This window comes from Pseudoliparis swirei, chromosome 2, assembly GCF_029220125.1.
Source record: "Pseudoliparis swirei isolate HS2019 ecotype Mariana Trench chromosome 2, NWPU_hadal_v1, whole genome shotgun sequence".
Lineage (NCBI taxonomy): Eukaryota > Metazoa > Chordata > Actinopteri > Perciformes > Liparidae > Pseudoliparis > Pseudoliparis swirei.
The window spans coordinates 285,521-306,944 of NC_079389.1; the positions used below are offsets into that span (position 1 = coordinate 285,521).

Below are 21,424 nucleotides of genomic sequence, written 5' to 3' on the forward strand. Positions count from 1 at the left end.
GAAGGCAGGGAGTGAAACATAGAGACAGACATCCATTCACATGCACAGCTAATCCTCGAATAACATGAGCTGCATGTCTTTGGACTGTGGGAGGAATGAATGGGTTATTAATGTTAATACTTCCTGTATTATGCTGTACTTCTTAATTCTTGTCTCCTGTGCTTTAAATGGTATGTTCATCTATTTCCTTTTCTGAAGAGTTATGGTCTTGAACTGCCAGTTAGTCCTTAAATACTTTTGGTTTGGGTGCAATCTGTGTGATCTGTCTGTCTGACAATGGGTTGCGTGGTCATGACATACAGCAGTGCACTCCCCTCCAGGCAGGAAGATGCTATCAGCTGGCAGAACAAGCACACACAAGATTCATGGCCGCAGCCTCGTCCAGGTGGAGACTCACAGGCTGCATTTCAATGCACCTCACCTGGGCGTGTTGTGTCACTCCGTGTTCTGTGTCACCTTGTGCAAATGTTTTGATTCACAATTGATTTCTTTCTTCCTCAGGCCGTGCACATTTTGTGTGCGAGACAAGCCAGAGAGAGATAGCAGCAGGCGCGGAGGAGAGTAAGAGGAGTACCTTTTTACGAGCTAACTCTACGCTCTAATGAATACAAATGGGCCCTGATCTGCTCCACTTTGCACGGCTGGTGGAGAGCAGTGTGTGACACCAGCAGGCCCAGCTCCACGGACACTAAAGAAGCTAATCATTACCCTTTCAGTGGCTATCTATCACCAGGCTAGCCCTACTAATCTGCCTGTGTCTGCACATGATGGATGTTTTGCTACCTCTAATGCCAGCTCGCTCGTGCATGCAGACAGATAATCAGAAAGGGAAGTGAAAGCATATCTCATCATTACGATTATGATCCATACCGACAAATTACTACCGAGGGTTTTTGACACTCTGCAACTCGTTCTCTGATGACATTCATAATCATTGATCACTGTGGAGATCCCGGTGGTGATAATACGTGAGTTATGGCAAAGGGTTGAAAGATGGATGGGAGGTGTCTGACTGGATTTGGAAATGGAAAGATATATGGTTTAAATGGTTGTTGTTGTAGGAGCACAGGTTTCCCCAAAGATCATTGTAATCCCCCTGTAAGCCAAGAGACCCAGGCATGGCTCAGGCAAGGCACTGCAGAGGTCAGGGCTGTTGCCATTTGTGCTAAACTGCCCTAAACTCAGATTTACAGAAGTTCCTCTGCCGTCTTCTAAAGACAATAAATCTTCTGACTGAAAACAACAGTCCCTAGAATAGCTCACATATATTCATCCTACACAGAGAGAACGGTGGAAGGAGGGAGGGTAAACAAGCCAAACAAACCCCTGAGGCTAAGCCTTTGTGCCAGTTTGCTAATTTCCGCCTTCTGGTCAGGCGTTGTTGATTCCAGGAGACTCTCTCTCTCTCTTCCTCTCTCTTTCTATAAGTGTCTGGAGGGTTGGGGTGGTGGTAAAGGGGTTGGTTGGAGCATAATCCTTGGCCTTTTCATTGGCCTGTAATGATTCGGGGTCTCAGCAGCTAATAGGGCATTATCGTGGCCCCTTGCCTGGCCGGACAGCTGATTAATGTCGTAGGAGAAGACATCGGGTCTTGCCGGGGCCTGATAAAAGGGTGCTGGGATTGGAGGGAGCAGGATGATGAACGAGCTACAGAGCCCACGCCCGTGTCTCATTAGCGTCGCCCTGCTCTTTGGTGTTGAGCTAATGTAGCGCGTCGGCATGGCGGCCCGTGAAGAACACTGTTGAGTCTGGAGAGCCATGCAAGGCGCGCCAGATATCAAGGAGGCTGTCTGGTAGCACGAGCTAGTTGAGGATAGGTGTCCATACACATACACGCTCCATATCGCTATGCCACCTATATTACCATTTATTGTGTAACAGTGTACACACTAATTCAAGGTTTTTTTCTATTTCTTGGGAGTTGTTCCTGATCCGATGTGAGGTCAAAGGTCACTCCTTAGTCTAGTAGGTGCTACCTTCAAAGGCCAGCAAGAGCATCGTACGCCTTTGTCATGTGATGTATTCATGCTAGCTACTGGCGAGCTAACAGTCAAGCATGATTTGCATGACAGGAGGGCATTGCCAGGCAATCAGTACAGGTGCAGTTTGAGACATCCAAAAAATCCCAATGTTCTACAGGGAGAGAAAAGAGAGGGATTCTAACATCTACCATTGTTGGCTTTATCTAACGGTAAAGCTAGCTCAAATAATTTTGTTGTGTGGTGTTGAATATTTGATGGTGTAGTTAGTTTACAAGTTATTATATATATTTGTATTATGAATGTCAATACTCCTCATGTGGTCAAAAGCTATGATTTATCCTAAAACCACAACAAGACATAATGTGTATGCGCTGGTGTTTACGCGTGTGTATTCAAGTCATGTGTGTGTCTGCGGCACATGCTAAACATTTATGAGGATGTACCCTGTCTCATTTACTGCCACCAGCTGTACGCCCACCGCCCCCCACATGCCCGTAAAAAGCCAATTCCATCCAGGGCTACGGAGCTCATTGATACCTAATTAGATCATTGTTTAGGGTGCTGTTGCCCTTGTGGTTGAGAGGGCAATGTGACAGCATTTGAGTGATAAAGGGTGTTGTCCCGGAGTTGAACCCTGACCCCAGCTCTCATCAGGAGGGGGGGGGGGGGCAGTCTGCTTGTGTTGCAACATTTGGTAATCTGCAAGCCGTTCTGATCAAACACTAATTACACAATCAGCTACTGGGCCTGCTGTCTGGCCACATTGTGAAAGTCAAGGAGAGCTCTAGAGAAGCACAGTCACGGTTCCTTTGGATCTGGTACTACTGTAGGGAAAGGAAAGTGTTATACAAGAGGTTTAGCAGCAGCTGGTTTGTTGTCTACAGAGAACAAACTGGATGTTAACCTAGAGCTACAATCGACACCACGGCTGAACAAAGACAACCAAATAAATACAAATAATAACAATGGAAGAAGACACAATCTAGCCCACAATGCTTGACTGACAAGGATATTGGGGAATTAGGAACTGTCCAGAATTTCTTTATGACTGTCACCACACAACCTTTTCTGTGGAGATAAGCACATTAATTGTATCTGTGCCACCTTAGTCGAACGTCACATTATTGTTATATTATTGGTCAACATGTCACAAACCAACTTCCAATATAAATATTATTTGTATATATATATATATATATATATATATGGAAATGTATATACAGACTAACACATTCCTTGAATGTCTTAGAACAGTATATAATACACATCACCAGCAGTGCTACACCTTTTAAAACTCAGTCTGGAATCCCATTGAGGTGTGTTTGATGGGTAAACGTGTACAGGAGTATCTTTTGTGAGAAGAAAAAAACCAGCAGCTTGTCACTGTGGGTGGCAGGGAGGCACAGTTGTTTAGGGATATATGACCCCATGGAGGGGTCAAAGGTTTATTAAAGAACCAGTAAGTACGTGTTCAAAATAGAGCCCTGACCCATTACCCTCTCTACCCACCCCCCACCTGCTCTGCACACACACACACACCTACACACACACACACACACACACACACACACACGCACACACATGCATATACACCTAACACATTAATATACAAAGCAAAAGCACCAAAACACACTCACATGCTCACATTGCACCTGCTCAGAAAACAAAATAAGCTTCATGATGAGAATTATGATTCACTGTATGATGATCAGATAAAGAATTAAGTAAACTTTACATAATAAATAATAATAGCATTCTAAAAGAAAAAGTGAATAATCATAAATATTTTTGATATGTATTAGATACTTTACTATATATATTTATATATATATACAAATATTTTAAATTAGTAATATTTTACTCAAGAAGCGAGAAGAAAGATAAATAGAGAGAGAGAACCAAGGTAAATAGATCGAAGATTGTGTTGATCAAGCAGGTATGATGAACAGTGTAGAAGACAATAGTTGAAAATGAGCTAGATAGAATCTGTCTTTAAAACATGTCTTTAGGTAAATTCTTGACAACTTGTCAAGAATTCTAGTTGAAAATATTCTGAAAGAAAACAACTCAAAGTAAGCACAACATATCAGCTATCGGTAACATTAATCCAGTAATGTTCTGAATAGAAGTGAATGGGCGCTGTGACGTGTAAACCTGGTACAGATTGTTGTCATCAGATCAGACATCAAGTTGTATCAGCAAGGTCAAGCTCCGGCTCCTTGAGTCTGACCTCTCCACCTCCCCCTGAAACACAAACCCACCTTCCTTTCCCATCCTGAACGGGGGAAACAAGAGTTTTTCAAAGTCATAATAAAAGAGGCTCAATCTCTCCTGTGATGCATTGATGTCTAGACGGCTACTCTCCCATGAAAGGCTCGGAGGCCTTGTCCCTCACGCTCATCCTCTCCTCCCTTTGTCCTGTCCTTGTGTCCTCCCATCTTACCCGCTGGCACAGGACAATTACCAGCCAGCGCTACTTCCTAAACGTGTCGTCGGGGGGCGAGGGATTCCCTGTCGGGCCCCGGCAGCCAGAGTCCGAGGGCGGGACCCCCGTGATCGACCATGCAGAGCCACAACACAAGAGAATGGCTGGCTGCTCTCCAAGGCCTGACGGATGCAGGTGTCAATCATGGCATGAGAGGAGGACAGTGGGAAAAAATGAACCTGACGATGACAGTGGGCTGAATATTTATCTGGCACGATCTTGGACAGCAGTAATGATATTACTGGGGGTCGCAGTGCTACATTGAATGGTGAAATAATATATTTTGATCTTGATTAGAAGTCTTTCTTCATGTAAGAGCAATGTATATATACCACAGCTCACACTTTCCCTATTCCACATCCTTTTGCTTCCAAATTGGATCCTGCGCCGCCTCCCTGGGCTTATCATAGCTAATGACTACATCGGCACACCAGCGAGGGGGAGGTCCAACAACGTGTCTAGGTCTTTTCATGCCAGAGGGGCCTCTGCTACAAAAGGATGTCCACAAAAGACCCCTCTTATTCTCTCATTATTGACACCCTTAATTGTTTGTGCTGTCTGATAATGGCCCTTAAAGCCTCAGCGTATCAGCAATAACCTTCTGTCTCGGTTGTATGGGGCCAGGGGTCTCTGATTCTGAGCCATGCGCTAAAATAAATGTGGAATTTTCTTCAAGGGTTTTGAGATGTTCGCTATCCCACTTTCAAAAGGTTGACGCACTCAATATTCATCGGTATTGCACGAGTGTGTTTGAATTCTCAAACCCTCCAGAAGCCATCAGGGAATTTCCATTTTCATATTGTTTATTAGCAGCTTTGTGCGTTTGCCAGCGCTGCAATTCGGATTGGGACCACAGGCACTTTGCGATACCGTTGTCTTATTAATTACGTGCGGGGGTGTTAGTACAAATCTCTTGATACGTCAGGCATGGTATTCAAACATGCTGCCTTATTATGAGAGGAAACGGTGGCCTTAATTAAACAACACACTTTTATTAGCACAGTGTGTAACGGTGACTTCCATTCCTGTCAGCGGTGAATGGCTGACACTGGTGGGGATGCCAGTAAGTGGTCTTTAAGAAATAAGAACTGTCTAATCCCATTGCAACTTGTGTAATTAGAGGGAATGCTCTTGTCATTAGTGAGGCACAAATTGCCCACTTACCCTGGCTTATAAATATTTCATAGACACTTCTTAGAAATTGTTAGGATATTGAGAGGAATTTGCCTGAAAGCAAATTAATAAGTTATTTATGAGGAATGTTGATCAGTTATCTTTCTGCATTCCCAGCTTCAGTGTATTTATTTGGAAAGGTCTATCCATTGAAACAAGCAACTGACATTAGAAGGCTACAACTTTTAGCCACGCAATATTTGCTTACACAAAATATGAACACACACACACTACTCATGACCAATTCATCTTCTTAACTGACTACCATAAGTGTTCTTCATACACGTTGCTTTATTTGTGTGGCCACCACCGAAAAAAATCCTAATTGACTTTCACATCACCGTGAGGAGTATTTCTTTGATCAGCTACATGAAGCCGTGTACATGAATCACTAGATTTCATTGTTGTTACTATATTTCACAAACTGCCTTGAGGTCTTGGCTGAATACTGCCCACTCACACAGACCTGTGGTAACATCAGGTGAGGGTTGGATAGTTATATAACACTTAGACCCTCAGTCAACCTGCTGGACAGTTGCTAGCTACCTGCTAGCTAACGAGTCTAGCTATCCGGAGGTCTGAACCAGAGCAGCCCTCGAGCTGCAGTAACTTCAAAACACTTGTCGCAATAGGAACAAAACATTGCTCATTGTCTGTGGATTTATGTTTTTAAACTGCTCACGATTTTTTAAACACACATCTAAGCTACTCTCAGCTAGCTCCAGCTCCCCATTAGCAATTCATATTCAACATGCGAACCTCATGAGTGAAGTTGTCTTTATATGGATTGCTTCTACAAAGACATAACGGACTTCCAGTGGCCTATACAGTATACACAATAAATAACTCTGCTTTGCAAAGCTGTCTTCTTTCCACCCGTGGACAAAGTAGTATTCAAATAATTGTACTTTTATTTAAGTACAATTATTTGAATACTACTTTGATATTGCTCCCGGTAAAATCAAGAATCACTTTTAGAATTCTTCTCTTAACGTACAAAGCCTTGATTGGTGATGCACCATCATATCTTAAGGAGCTTGTAGTACCATATTGCCCCACTAGAGAGCTGCGCTCACTAAATGCGGGACTACTTGTAGTTCCTAGAGTCTTAAAAAGTAGAATGGGAGCCAGAGCCTTTAGTTATCAAGCTCCTCTTTTATGGAACCAGCTTCCACCTTCAGTCCGGGAGGCAGACACAGTCACCTCGTTTAAGAGTAGACTGAAGACTTTCCTCTTTGACAGAGCTTATAGTTAGGGCTGAATCAGGTTCACCTGGTCCAGCCCCTTGATATGCTGCTATAGGCTTAAAGCTGCCGGGGGACGTTTTAGGATGCACTGAGCACCTATCTCCTCTTTTTTCTCTCCTTATGGATGAATTTTCATCTCTCAATCACACGTTACTAACTCTGCTTTCTCCCCGGAGGCCTTTTGACTTCACGTCTCATGGGGTCATTGGACCCTATGAGACGGCATAGATCCTATCTGCTTGATGGATCATCGAGGTCTGGGTCGTGGAATTCCTGCTACCGACTACGCCACTGTCCTGTTGAGACTCCGCCCACTGTTGAGACTCCGCCCACTCCTCCTCTCTACCACCATCTGCCTGATGGATCGTGGAGGTCTCCATTGTGGAATATGCCTACTATGAACGATTCATACACTCTGTCATATTCATTGAATGTATTTAAACTCTAAATATGTCCTTCTCTACACATTACATCTATTGCACCTGTCCATCCTGGAGAGGATCGTCCTCTGTTGCTCTCCTGAAGGTTTCTTCCCTTTTTTCTTTCCCCTGAAGGGTTATTTGGGAGTTTTTCCTGATCCGATGTGAGGTTTTGGGGCAGGGATGTCTATGTGTACAGATTGTAAAGCACTCCGAGACAAATTTGTAATTTGTGAAATTGGGCTTTACAAATAAACTGAATTGAATTGAACAAGTCCCCCAATTCAATTCATTTTAAATGATTTACTCGGGACAATCCACATTATTCAACAGTTCAGGTTCCACCCAAGTTTAAATGAGCCAGAGTTAGCGAGAAAGCTCATTTTTGTCTGCACTGGTCCCTGGGAATGTTATTACTATGTAGTGACTAATATGTTCAGTAAAGTTCAGTTCGAGAACCAGAGGTTGGTAAACTCACTTCTTTCTAACCCAACAGATGTTTTCCATCGTCAAACTTGTTGTTTTCACCCCAACCGACATTGACACAGGTGACATCATTTGACTTCACACAGGTCCCTCTGGAGACACAGAAGACAAACAAACTTTGGAGTCGCCCTTTAACTCCACTGAAGGGATTGTCCCAGGTTATGTTTTTTTATTTTTATTTTTATTAACTCTGGTTTATTTAATAAAACCATTTCTGTAAATCTGCCAGAGTTAGCCAAGAGGACATCTTGCTCAAAACAAAAATCCTCTGCGCTCTGGAGATTATATTAAAACCAGGTTCCTGACTCTAGGGGCGATGGAATGCACGAGTACGGTTGTAGAGGTGAATGCAACATTAATAATGATGGGTTCAGCTGAAAGAAAGTATTTTTCATAACAGGCAATAATTGTATTCTGAGTATTCAATCTATGTTTTGTTGCATTGTTATACACCAACCTCAAAAAAAGTTCAGTTTATGGTCATTAAGTTCCTGCAGTGGAAAAAGCCTTAATGTGACATTAAATAGGTGTTAATAATTGTGAATCACTTCAGCTCTCTGGAACTCAAGCTGAGTGACTTCTCATGTCAGAAACCTTCATCTGACTTTGAAACTCGTTTGGCCTGCTGCAATATTAAAGATTATTATGCCACTCGTTTGTTTGTGAAAACATTCTTGGCAATAAACCTGTTTCTGATTCTGATTCTGATTCTGATAACCCTTCAGAGGGAAAAAAGGGAAGAAACCTTCAGGAGAGCAACAGAGGAGGATCCCTCTCCAGGATGGACAGGTGCAATAGATGTAATGTGTACAGAAGGACAGATTTAGAGTTTAAATACATTCAATGAATATGACAGAGTGTATGAATAGTTCATAGTAGGCATATTCCACAATGGAAACCTCCACGATCCATCAGGCAGATGGAGTTAGAGAGGGGGAGTGGGCGGAGTCTCAACAGTGGGCGGAGTCTCAACAGGGCAGTGGCATAGCTGGCAGTAGGCATATTCCACGATCCAGACCTCTATGATCCATCAGGCAGATGGAGGTAGAGAGGAGGAGTGGCAGAGTCTCAGCAGGGCCATGGCATAGTTGATAGTAGGCATATTCTACGATCCAGACCTCCATGATCCATCAGGCAGATAGGATCTATGACGTCTCATAGGGTCATCAGACCCTATGAGACGTCATAGGACTATGAGAAGTCAAAAGGACTCCGGGGAGGAAGCAGAGGTAGTAATGTGCAATAGAGAGATGAAAATTCATCCATAAGGAGAGAGAGAAGAGGAGATAGGTGCTCAGTGTATCCTAAACGTCCCCCAGCAGCCTATAAGCCTATAGCAGCATCTCTAGGGGCTGGACCAGGTGAACCTGATTCAGCCCTAACTATAAGCTCTGTCAAAGAGGAAAGTCTTGAGTCTACTCTTACATGAGGTGACTGTGTCTGCCTCCAGGAATGAAGGTGGAAGCTGGTTCCATAAAAGAGGAGCTTGATAACTGAAGGCTCTGGCTCCCATCCTACTTTTTAAGACTCTAGGAACTACAAGTAGTCCCGCATTTAGTGAGCGCAGCTCTCTAGTGGGGCAATATGGTACTACAAGCTCCTTAAGATAAGATGACACATGCATTAATCTAAATCTTCCTCACAGCATTAATTTAGCAAAAACTGAATTCTAAATATTTGCTCTAAAGCTTTTTATTTAAGTTTGTTTTTTTAAATCCTCGAAAACAATTATAAATCATTCATTGCCTAATATAGGAGGCTAATGTTAAGCACCATTACAGACAGTTGATACAAAATAATCCAGTTTATTAATGTTCAGGCTTGTGCATGAAATGATCCTCACTTGGCAGATTGCCACATTTCAATGATACGAGCAACGCTCGCAATGCAGGAAATTGTTGACAGGTGTGAAGGAGTATTAATTCAGGCCTCAACAAAAAGATGTACATGATTGTAAATGAAGTGTGGAAACATGGTCGTGGTGCAGATGTGACAATGTGTTCATGCCAACATACATTTCATTGTAGGAACATAAAGTCACCTCAACAAATAAAAAGTACCTATGCTTTTGTAATGAAATGATGTGAAAACGAAAAGGGATGGAGTTATCAAAGAATGAAGGAGAGTGGAAGAAGGGAGAGGAGAAGATCAGAAGAAAAGACAAGAAGGGGAGTTCATAGAGAAGGGTGCCTAATTCAAGACAGGCCAGAGGCCAGGTGTCCAGCTGGTGGTGCAATGGTGTGAAGAGTAAACACACATTCCTGTCATGTGCATGTGTTCATAGACAATATCCTGTGTGTGTGTGTGTGTGTGTGTGTGTGTGTGTGTGTGTGTGTGTGTGTGTGTGTGTGTGTGTGTGTGTGTGTGTGTGTGCGTGCGTGGACTATGAGTGTCTGGAAGACTAGAAAGGTGCTATATGAATGCAGGTCCAACCGAGTCTTTGGATTATGAATCAACAGGCCCAGACATGTAGCCCCCCCCCCCCCCTCCCTTCTACACCTTCAGTGAAAAAGACTACTACCGTACTTGTCATTTGTGGTCATTTGGCATCTCTGTGAGGTCGTTTTTGTATTTTTTTGGTCGGCATGTAATTGCCTCCCTGACGTGTTCTGTGTAGGCCGATTCGGTAAGCCAAGCATCATTATAGAATACACACACGAGTGCACACACACAGATGTTTCCAGCAGCAGTAACATGGCAAGGTGCTGGCTTTACCCTGCCTTTCTCTAATATACACCACATTGACACACACACACACACACACACACACATGGCCTGGACATTCCACACAGAGCCTCCCACCAACCTGAAAAGTGGCCAGATAGCTGCTGACTGCTCCTCCTGACCCGAACCTCCCACAGACAGAACAGGTGGCTGGGGAAGGAGCAGTGGGGAGAGCGGACAGTTTAAAACAGATCATGTGACCCCTCTGACCCCTCGGCCTCAGACCCTTGACAGACTGTGACCTTTGAGGCACCTGCGCAAGCTGCTCCGTGATGTGTGGACAACCTGTTGCCATGCACCACTCAGTCACGGTGTACTGAATTGAATTGTGTACTGTACATGCATACACGGCAAATTAAAGTTTAGCTTATAAAACATTCACAGGGACACTTAGTGTGTGTATCTCCTTAACGACACTCAGTCAATGTTGTGTCATCAGCAGCAGCTCTGAGGGTCTGGAACTAAAGGGTTCATTTGACCCTGTGTATGTTTTCTAGGGTACTGTCCTTCATTCCAGTTTGTCTTTGCTTCCCAGCCGCCTGGAAACCAGAGCTCCCTGTGAAGCACAGCGATGGGCAGAGGGCAGGTCACAGAGACATGACGTTCACTCCCTTTAAAGCCTGAAAGGCTTTGGTATAAAGATCTGGGCTGCCTGTGATGACACTTCCACGTATGTTTGGAACATACGAGTCAACACAGGGAAGCAGTGGCGGCTGGTGGATATTTGTTTTTGGTAGGGCCGTCCAATTAAATCCTGCAAACATCCCAAAATGATTCAATGCAACAAAAAAATATCAAACGCGTATTTTTACTTCGTAGTTAAATATTTAACACCGACATAATAAGAACGTTTTATCCATACAATTCCTTGTGGACTGGTCTCTACAGAGTCGTCCTGCGCTGCTTCCCTTTCAGCCAGTATGTTGTCTTCTTCAATCTGGTTGATCTGGGCCGAGCAGTTTTACCTGTAGTTTCTCCACCAAAGTTCAAAAGAAGAGATATTAACTAATTTGGGGCTCGGCATCAGCCTCATCCCACTAACACATAGCCATGCAAGGCAAAGGCCTCCATAAAGAACCGCACGCATACTCAATGCTCAGCCTCGTGCTTTCCCTCCATGGGCAAAGTATTAAAGTCGATTATCTTGCTGGCTTTCTCCGGCCTCTTGAGTTTACCGCCTCGAACTCCGACCGCCATCTCCATCCTCCCGACTCATCATCCACCACCTCAAATGCGGCGAGACCAACCAACTCTGTCTGCCTCAACCCACCTTCGCCTTCCCACTAGACGTGTACCTCAGTCCTTACGATCCGAACCGCGACTACTTAAACTCTCGTCTCCAGCCAGCCAAACTTCTTAGTGAAACCACATCTTTCGACGCTTGGCCGACGGTCCCTCCAACCTAACGACACCAGTAGCGGGCACGCGCCTCTGTATGAAGCCATCTTTTGGGGACTCTGCACAGAGCTTGAGAAGAGACAGCCCCTGAGTCTCAACCCCCGCCGTTCCCTCTAACCACCGGACACCAGCAGTCTCCCATCGCATCCCTCCTACACTCTCTTCACGACCCGTCTACCCTTCTCCCTCCGGCAGATAATCATCCCTCCATCCCTTCATTCATTTATCTCACAATAAACCAACTGCAATCTCATATCGCTATTGCCGTGGTCTTTATTAGTGAAACAATGATTATAAAGATGCAAATAAGCAACATATAGCTGAGATGAACGGACATTAGTTGTAACTCTCTGATGGATTGTTCCTATGATTATTACATTAAACATACTCATTTGAACCATTGTGAATAGAAAATATGAATAAGTGCTAATGTAGCATCTGTTAATGTGCATGTAAATGTATCGAGTTTCTCAGTGGTTAAAGGTGTACTCTATCTAAACAGACAATATGAAGAAAATGTCCTCTAAAAAACAGAAGTCAAGGTCAAGAAACACAAGAATTGTCTGGGAAGTCAGTTTGGTAAATATTGTAGATGCAGATGCAGACTCATTCAGATCTGATGACACCAAACCTGAAACTCTGCAGTATGGCAAATAAAAAAATGACCGTGCGGGCCCTTTTGTGTGTTTTGACTCCAATTTACAGTCATGTGTTTTATTTTCAATATCATTTTCCACATCTACAAATGCATGAGTTCTTTGCACATTCATCAGAGAGGGCGGCGATTCCATGCAGAGAGACGGGGCCTCGGCTTTCAGGAGGCCGTCGGGCCCCCCACTGGGTTCCTCATCCAGACTCATTTGGATGTGTGACTGGGAACGAATCTCGGGAAATTACTTCGACTCAGCCCAAAAGCTATCTCACATGCACACAGTACACACACACACACACACACACATGGCCGCAAACAGGAGCACGCCTTTTTAGGTTCTTCTTTTAGAACTTAAAAAAAAGAGGCTGCATTATAACTATTCTGCACTCGTTTTATTTTTTTATGTTCTTTGATTTATGAAAAATCACCTTTTGGACTGTTTTTAAAGTATTAACAAAACGGTGTCCTGGGGACGTCATTAGCCTTCATCTTGGCAACGGCTTTCTAAATTATCAGCTTTTTGGGGATAGTTTGCAATTCAGCGTCAGATGTTCCGAATAATGTGTCATGGCTGGCAGCTTTTATTGGATTGAACTATGACTGGAATCAAACACAGAGGAGCACATTTGGTGAGGAGGAGCTGAGAGGATCAAGGATTTGGTTGATGCCCCAACAAAAGCTCACAGACTTCAGTGAACCTTTGAGCCCTTCAAAAAAACTAAAGACTATTGGACTGTGGAAATAAACCAAGAGAGTGATAGTTTATCTTTTGGGAGTGTTTCCTGATCCCAGGTCAGGGATGTTGTATGTGTACAGATTGTAAAACCCTCTGAGGATAAATTGTAATTTGTGATATTGGGTTATACAAAATAAACTGAATTGAATTGAATAGCACTGTATCTGCAACTCAAAGCTGTAAACATAGTGTTAACAATTTAGGTCCCAAATATGTCAATTTAAATGTTTCATGGCTATATGTGAAATATTGATTATAAATTACAATTGTTTTAATAATAGTAAATCAATTCATTTTATTTTCTATACTCAAAATCACAAATTACAAACTCTCCTCAGAGGGCTTTACAATCTGTACACATATGACATCCCTGACCTTTGACCTCGCATCAGATCAGGAGAAAGGTCAGAACCCTTCGGGAGAGCAACAGAGGAGGATCTCTCTCCAGGATGGACAGAAGAATAGATGTCATGTGACCAGAATGAAGCTTTACAGAGTTACAGAAAGATTCAATAAATATGACAAGAATGGTGAATAATTAGTAGTCGGCTACTAGCTCTTAAAGCTCTTAAAAGCTGTTCATGTGCTTTGTTTGTCCGGTAAAGCCCAATCCAGTCAACGCCTGGCGGGATGACATTGTGAGTACATCCCATAAACCCTCCAGCTGTGGTCTTCCCGTGCTCTGGTGCTCAGGCCCTGGTAACGTGGTGTGCAGTCTACCGCTTTTCTTTTTGAGACCTGCAGACTTCGGCCATGGCTCTTAGTTCAGCTCCGTCCTACATCTCCACTGTGGCCCCCGACGTGATGAACAAGTGAACGTGAGTTCTTCCACAAAGCAATATCCACATAGATGAGTTAGTTAGTTAGTTCGCAAAGTTTCGAATCAGAAAATAAGTGAGAAACAAACAAAGTTAAAAGATAAGAGCATGTTTCAGAAGTAAAAGTTGTAAGAAACAGTCTAAAAAGAAAAAGAGAGGCTTCCAAAAACATACAGTTTCTTTATAAATTGGTTTAGGGGCGATTTAGCTTATTATTATAATTATTATTATACATATTATTATAATAATAATAATTATTATTATAATAATTATTATTATTATAATAATAATAACAAGTTGTTCACATTGATATTGTTATACAATAGCGTCAATTGCCAATTGAGATGAATGGCGATATCATTATTCTGTATGAACACATTTCTAATTATTTTAGCCTATACTTTATTTGCAGGGTCAACAGGACATCATTTTGAAACGTCTTAACGATGGGCTGTAAAACACTTCTTCGAATTAAATAAATAAACAGACTCGGGCTTGAGTAGCAGCAGACTGATTGGACTGTGGTTCTTGGTGGTTCTTAGTGGAGGCCCGTTGCTGCTGAAAAATAAATAAATTGTTGAAATGTATGAAACACCCAGAATGAAGTGTTACATGATAATTAAAATGAAAATGAAAACGGGTTATTAGGATAAGTACCCAGAGGACTGTGTTCCCCTGACGCTGCCCATCCCTTTCCCAGTGCCTGACAGTGGAGTCAACTATGCAGGAAGGGCCTCTCTGATGACGGGTGGGAATTCCCACCTTCGTTTTCCAGGACAAAAAAGTTACACAATCTTTTTTTGTTTTGCCTGCAACGATGCCACAGGCTCCCTGGCTCCTCCTACCAGAAGACTCTACAGGCCCCATCCGGCTCCAGGTGTTCCAGCATCTGCCACATGTTCTGGCAGGACACGCCCCCCCGAAGGCCCGTGGGCTCATCTCGGTGCCACTGCACCTGTCAGTCACTCAGCGCCGAGCCGGGAGGCCGGCAATTAGCCGCCTTTCCCACATCTGCCGTGATCATGGCGGAGGAGGCGAAGCTTTCAGGCTGATGAAGCTCCTGAACTGAGAGGGGAAATACCAAACTCCACCTGCCGGGTGACAGGACCGAGGCTGCATTCTGACATGTGCGTTAACAGACATATGGCCGGTGACCATAGGCTCCTCAAATATGTAACAACATGTCAGAGCTACTGCAGCTATGGAAATACCACATGGGGAGCAGAAGGATTATGATTGGTCAGCTTGAACTTCTTGCTGGCAGAGATTAGTACGATTGTATACACAACATGAAGGAATTGGAATTAATAGATTCAGTTGTCTGATTTAAGAATCATATACCTTGTGGGGTCCTCGCTATCTATCACAGCGAATATAAAAAATATGGTGATTGTACAGAATGAAACAATCTTCCCACACAGCAAATTGAAGAGTTCATTTGTTGGTGTTGGTGAAATGTGAGCAGATGTAGAGTTAATTTGACCCTGTATAGAGTCAAATCTCGTATATGTAACTCTCAGTTGACAAATAGTCAGTGTCAAAACCGAGTGTCTAAACAAAAAGTATGGTAATTAAATCTGTAGGTGTCACTTCAGTTACGTTAACTCCGAATCTTTAAGTCTGAACTCCGAACCTGACTTGTGACACGTAGGTGTTAATTCACCCCTCCCCCTCATGTACGTCACACACCGACTGAATCAAGCCAGTGAGTCTCTGAGTTCAACAAGAAGGCAGACACTTCGTCCATGACCATGGTGTTATAGCATAACATTTTCGGTAAGTACTTTTCTGTTAACTAAGTTATATGTTTTGATATTGATATTTCTCTTCTGGCATGGTGAGCCACCGTTAGTCTTGTGTTATAACGGTAGCAGGGCTCTCAAGTTTTGAAGACAGGCAAGTGACATTTCCATCAGCACCCGATGCTCACCTGCATCGAGCCGAGAAGAGTTGTTGACGGGGGGGGAGGGCTGTAATGCCTTCTGCTGCGCACACAAACAGCCGAAAAGAGCGCTGAGCAATGAATAAGCATTAAGAAACATCAATGCTGGTCTGTTGCTGTCATTATGTTTCGGGAAACTCAAGTTGGGAACGGAGAAGCGTTACAGCAGTCTTGCTTTTTTAAATGTATACATTTGTGCACTGGGAATTGTGACCCTTTTCCCTTATCTCCAAGATCCATATTCCAAAAATGGATACGTAAGTTTTAATTTAAAATCCAGTCTGTGTTGTAAAATTGTCAATGGACTGCTTAATGTTTTTAATAATTCAATTAATTTGTACTTCTGTATGTGTGTGTTTGTTTGTGTATTGTTATATGTACATGTTTTTTCATGCGTGAGCAGGAACAATTCTATGCTGAGGCCAACACTGGCTATCTAGCTTGGAGACTCAAAACAGTCCAACGCACCATTTATGACGGCTTTCGTCGGCGTTCCAGGAACGATTTCCAGGACAGCCCAACAACCCAACGAGAGACTCTGTTAATTGGTTGACAGCTCTTTGGTGAGGAGTGCAGAGAGGCTCTCTCAACAATTCAACACTCAACTGATCAATCTGTGGTTATAACATCTTCCGTCTTGGATGTTTTTCAGCGCTTTCTTGACACACCCAGATTGGTAAGGATATGCATTGATTATTTCATCTTATTTGAAATATTTCAAAACTGAATCCTTCTAAATGCAAAGCATACTTCATTAACCTGTATATGGCCATTGTGTTTCTGTTTAAAGATTGAACAGGATTTCTCAATGATGTTTGGGGCTGAAGTATCTGGGCAGTTTCCTGCAAAGTGGCCTTCATATTTCAAGGACAAAGTCATCGCAGAATGCCAGTCTTCCCCAAAGTCTCCATGTCGAGGAATTGCTGGCTTTTGACACTGAGGCTGAGAATGACTTTGGTAAATATGGACAGTTTTTCTCTCTAAAAAATACCCAAATTGCCAAGTCCAGTCAAACTAAATTGAAATAAAGAGTTATTAAGTAGCTGTTGAAGGCTAAAATAATGTTTTCTTTTCCATTGCTTTATTTTCTTCTTTATAAAAGATCTTAGATGTCTTCAAGGCTGGGATAGTGATATGTCAGCTCTTCTGTTGCTGTTGCATCTCCTGCCTCCTACATCAAGAGGCCACAAAAAACAGCCAAAGGAAGCTCAGCCCAGGCAGCCAACCATCCTGTAAGGTGTATTAATATTAATTAAAATGTACCATCAGCCTTTTGTATGAGCAACATTTTAATTTTTGAGTGCTGCAGTTATTTATAAGAAGTGTGAGTTGCAGGTTGATATAATATATCCATCTAACTGCTTATTATGCTAAATATATGAATCTATCTCATTCAAACAACAGGAAGGAGCCAGCATCACTACATTCCTGGAGAAAGTTGGTGCTAGACAGCCCTTCCTCCTCTGCATCTGTGAGCAAAAGAAGAACATCGAAAGATTCTTCATCATTGTGGACCAGAAAGCTGTCCCCTTCAACGCTCGGACATCGGTGGCTGCTGTTGGTGTGTTATTCAAAGCTCACTATGTCTTCAGCATCTCCTACGACGAAGCTCTTTCCAGTTTCTACACCCTCATTCAAACCACGGTGTACAACATCGATGGACTTTGATGACCATTTCCATGCATATTGTATAGAGGAGCAAAGCAGCGAACGTGTTCTGATTGGTCTTGACGAACTGCCATACGTTAGACCTTTTGATAAACTACTCTAATGAGAGTGACAGAGCATACATTGTTCCATATTGTTATATGTTTTGAAAAGCATTGTAAAATTTGTATGTGATGCACTGGTTTTAAAATAAATATGTTTTAAAACTATCATGTCCCTTTCCCTTTAACAAACTTTAATTTTCAAGTATTTCTAGTAAAAAAACACATTGACACCTTATAGAGTTAAAATGGGAGTGACACTTGAGGGAGTTAATTATTAACACCACATACAAGTGTTTAAAAAAACTAACACTACTGAGAAGAGTTACATTTAAACTCCCAAAAGAGTCAATAATAACACTTGGTGTTAAAGTACTAACTCTCCAAAAAGAGTGACATTAACACTTTGTGGTGTGGACCCTTATGCAGTCTTCAAAAGTGTTCAAATCAAATCTGAGAGTGTTAATTTGGCTCTGCTGATTTTGCTGTGCACCTTCACTTGTACCACAAGGTAAATACAATATTATGTCTGTCACTGATTAAAGCATGACACAGCACAAATGAACCGCGTAGTAACAAAGTCTGACAGGAGGACTCCTGTTCAACCGGAATCTGTCTTCAGCCATACAAGAGGCTCTGTGATGCTGTACTTTAGGCATGGCACGCTTCAGGAATTGGCTCAGAGGAAGTCGGGTTTGAACCTTTTCCTTCAAGGCCCAATCCCAATGTCCCCCTAAAGTCTTAGACTCCGAACCCCGAGGCACTTATCTGATGTCACCTGAGCAACGGTTGAGTGTGAGAGACTGAAAAATGGTAACTCTGTGTTTAACGTCACATTGCAATTAATTGTGGGTAATTCCCTCAGGCAAAGTGTGGATGAAAGGCTCAACATATCTGCCAGAGAGCGCTGGACGGTCTGACAGTGGGACAGAACTAACCCGTCACACATTCAAGTTTGTAATTGAACGGTTGTTTTGGGGCTCTCACTTCCTGTTGCTTGTTCCCAGGAACATCAGCACACAGTTCTGCCAGCGCAAGGGTTTTCATCAGGAGACCAGTACGGGGTCAGATCAGTCTCAATAAGTGCAAATGCACACAGACAGACTCACAAATGCAAACACAAAGATTCACAAGTACATCCCAATGCACACATAAATATATTATGATTTTATCTGTTTGTGGCTTTACATTAGTTTGTGGGTTTTTGCGACTCCCCTGCCGTGGCTCGATTCTCAAATGTGTTTTTTCAACATAGACCAATCTGTAGCCAATCAGATGAGGCCCTCATTTTCAACAGCAGTGCTATCTGACCCCATAGGCCATGGGCTGAACCATTGTGTGACCTCATTGGACAATGGATTGTGACATGACTTCCTTTTGATTGTGACGTCTGTGAATCAAGTCTCACCTTGCTCTCGTTCTACAGGCTGGCCGACCTTTCTTCAAGTATGGGACCTCAGAGCAGAACCAGTCACTGCGTGAAGGGGACACTGGGACACACACATCCCAGTGTTGTTCTCATCCACTCTGGCCTTGATGGGTCTGGAGCAGAACATTGAAAGGTGTTGGACTAGTAACGGCCTTGTACCCTTTAGTTGTTATGGTGCCCCTACAAACCACCATCTTGCCTTCCTTGAGATTCACCACAACTCAACCGCAGTGATGAGAACACACTGTTGCACGGGCGTCGATAAAAACACAAATGTAACAACATCCATTGACCCTCGACTTCCCCTCCACACTCCCCAGCTCATTAGGGCTGCGGCTGAGTGCGGTGGGCTAATTGAGTGAATTATCTAACAGTGGACAGTGTGTGTGTGTGTGTGTTTGTGTGACTATGCAGCTCCAACGCGTTCCCCTGGATTGTTGTTCGAGCCCGGCTCCTGAAAACCAGCCGGGGCCTCAGTGCCTAGATAACGAGCTATATATGCCTGACAGGTGTGTCGAGATTAGGAGCGGGCTGTTCCCTAACATCACCCTCCCTACACACACACACACACACACACACACACACACTTACACATCACCCACCACCCCAGCATCAACCTGTCCTCTTACAGTAAACATCCCCATCAGCCTCCCTGCCCACCCTGGGGAGCCGGAGGAGAGAAGCATGTTTGACATCAGTAATTGGCTCCATAAAGTGAGTCAGGGTTATCAGGCTGAAATAATTAATTTGGAACTAAATTTGCTGACAGTTGGATTCTCTCAACAATTCACCTTTTTTTCTCTCTCTCATCAGTGCCTCTTGAATGACGAAGGGCCCGATACCGGCTGGAATGAGAGCATTTTAATGAAATATGGATTTTAAAAAAATGTAATTAATTTGAACCTGCGGAGAAGGTCTTGCTCTTATACATCGTTGTAGATTATTGCCTTTCATTACGAGGCTAATGTAGCAAGCATTTGATTCCAATTAATTTAAAATGAAAGAGGAAATTATGTGGATTAATAATGGCGGGGGTGGTTACACACATCTCTCCAATTACCATCTGTATGGTGGCCTCTCCGTATCTTACCATCACAGTAATTAACGGCTTTCGCAGAACTATTGTGGCGGTCGATGAAAAGCATTCGCTATCGCCGCGCAGACAGAGGAGCACGGAGTCATTCACCGCCGCATGAAAGGCCCGGACTGGGAGTCATCACTGAGAGGCCTCGTGCACCGAGGAGACGGGACTGGCTTGCAAATTGAAATTGATGAGAGGAAATTTAGCCCAAATATTCACCCGCTGTGGAAATGACCCTTTAGTTGTGTGAGCTGCAGGATGAACTTCAGGAGAGTTTAACTACTGTGTGTTGTGTGTTTGTGAATGGATGGGTGCTTTGTCATGGATGGATGTGTGTGTGTGTGTGTGTGTGTTTGTGCATGTGTGCGTGTGTGTGTGTGTGTGAGAGAGAGAGGGGGGGGGAGAGAGACAGAGGGAGAAATAGAGAGAGACAGAGAGAGATAGAGAGAAAGAGGGAGAGAGAGTGAGAGAGAGAGACAGAGGGAGGAAGAAAGAAAGAGAGAGAGAGAGACAACCTGAGGGACAGTGAGTGACCAACACACAACCACACACACACACACACACACACAACTGTACGTTCTTTCAATATAGTTGTTTCTGTCTTAATATTATCCATATGAATTGTTGTGTTTTGTGTTGCTGTATCTTGATGCTCTGGCAACATTGTTGTTGCAACATTCATGCCAATAAAGCCAATTGAATTGAATTGAGAGAGAGAGAGAGAGAGAGAGAGAGGAGGTGTGATGTCTCGGCAGCTGGTATCACCATTAGTGATCATTATGTTCTTTGTGGAATGGACAAAGGAGGATTAATTGAATCCTCTCACTTGGAGGCTCCACTTAACCTGCTCAGAAGTCTGTCCTCCCTTCTGCTCTCCCAACTTCAATCACACATGCAACTTTGCAAAGACTTTTTTCTTTTTTTTAAAATGCTAAGACAAATGTTTCATAAGTGTTAAGAGAGAAAGAACATATCTGTATGTTCCTCCGTCTGAATATAAAGAAGAGCACAACAGGAACACATGAGTTTAAACAACAAGAGACAGAAACAGGTCACTTCCTGTGATGTCACAGAAACTACTGAGAGGGAACAGTGACCTTCATTTCCAGCTCTCTTCCCCCATTTTTATTTTAAATATTACAC

General features: G+C 43.2%; 1 long non-coding RNA gene across 2 annotated transcripts; it reads left to right on the forward strand.

Moving 5' to 3' along the window:
• Positions 1-15,851: 15,851 nt before the first annotated feature.
• Positions 15,852-17,835, forward strand: LOC130200325 (uncharacterized). 2 transcript variants are annotated; one of them, XR_008832986.1, is made up of 7 exons: positions 15,852-15,896; positions 16,297-16,319; positions 16,466-16,625; positions 16,715-16,738; positions 16,853-17,019; positions 17,172-17,294; positions 17,467-17,835. It is a non-coding gene; the product is annotated as an uncharacterized LOC130200325 (long non-coding RNA). The 2 variants fall into 2 exon arrangements; XR_008832985.1 differs by lacking the exon at positions 17,467-17,835 and having other exon boundaries at positions 17,172-17,302.
• The last annotated feature ends 3,589 nt before the right edge of the window (positions 17,836-21,424 follow it).